The sequence below is a fragment of the Lycium ferocissimum genome, chromosome 11 (assembly GCF_029784015.1).
Source record: "Lycium ferocissimum isolate CSIRO_LF1 chromosome 11, AGI_CSIRO_Lferr_CH_V1, whole genome shotgun sequence".
NCBI classification, from domain to species: domain Eukaryota; kingdom Viridiplantae; phylum Streptophyta; class Magnoliopsida; order Solanales; family Solanaceae; genus Lycium; species Lycium ferocissimum.
Window position 1 is genome coordinate 46,499,265 of NC_081352.1, and position 1,488 is coordinate 46,500,752.

The following is a 1,488-nucleotide window of genomic DNA, read 5'->3' on the forward strand; positions in this document are numbered from 1 at the left end:
GTGGTGGCGGAAGATCAACTCAAGAGCATTAATTGATGTATTAAATTAAGTATTAAGTTTTTTCAGAATGTTGTGGTTGTATTTTTAATATATCATGGGTTTCTTATTAATGAATGAATTAGTGTGTTAAGTATTTTCATCTACTCAAGTTATGAATGATGCAATTTAATTAAGTTTTTTTTTTTTTTTGCATGAACGCGCCATTTTGACTAACTTTTGATTAATTATTAATGAACAAATTTAAGTATTATTAAAGAACTTCAAGCTAATGTCCATAGTCCTTGAACGAAAATGGCGTTCGAGCACTTTTTCAACCTCCTAAAACGGTCATCCGAACTTTTGTGTATCTTGATGTGTTGATCTCTTACCTAATTAAACGCACAAAAATAAGTAGGGTTCTATATAAAATATTGAAATTTCGGGGTCCCGAAGCATGATTAATCTATGGTCAAATACGTTAAAAAGTGTAACGAAAAGAAGGGTTAACCAAAAAGAGCGGGGGAAATTAAAAAAGAAAAAACACTATAGCGCGATAAATTCTGCGCTATAGGAGTTATGAGCGTCTCGTTAACACTTTCGTTGATAATTTTGCGCTAAAAAAGCGATTCGTAACATTTTTTTGTTGGGGTATTTTGATCGAAACTATTTTTTTTTAGGGCATTTTGGTTCAGTACCCTAATTTGACAACCATCATCAGTCCTTTTTTTACTTTTTTTGTCTCTCTTTGTATGTGGTGTACCGATTAATACTCCGTTGGTTAGATTTGGAGATTAAATTATCACAAGAATCCGATGATTAAGATATTTGGCAAAAGTGAAAATACAGGAAGCGTCAAATCAAGTTGCAGACATTAGCCAATTAAATGAACACAATTGCTTGAAAAATTTTATGGTGTAAGAGGCACAACTATTAGGTTGCAGACAATACTTGTATGGATTCCTCTCATACTTTGTCAAAATGGGCCAAAGTCCTAGCTGTCCTATTTCTCTCTCTATTTCTTTCTTTTTTCCATTTTTTTGGTCCAGCAACTTTCTAAAATCTATTTCTTCTTTGAGCCCGTTTGGCTTAGCTTATAAGTTGTATTCAGTTTTTGAGTGTTTGACTGGCCAGATTATAAGTTATTTTGTGCTTAAAATAAGTTCAAAAAAATAAGTTGGCTCGTTTAGCTTAACTTAAAAAAAAATTTATTTTCAGCTTATAAGCTACTTTTTTTAAGCCCATCCAAACAGGCTCTTTATCTCCCTCCCCCCGTGCCCCACCCCCGTGAAACCCCCGTCCCTTAAATAGATGCTTTATTTGTTTACTCAAAGAAACGTGTTTCTTCCCTATTTTAATGTTTTCATTACCTGGAAGTCCTTAATATATACCCTTTTTATAATTATTTTTTATGTAGTATATTATTTCTATACTAATTTTAAGTATTTTATATAAGTTTTCATCAAAATTTTATTTTTTTCTATTAATTTTATCTCTAATAGACTAATAGGT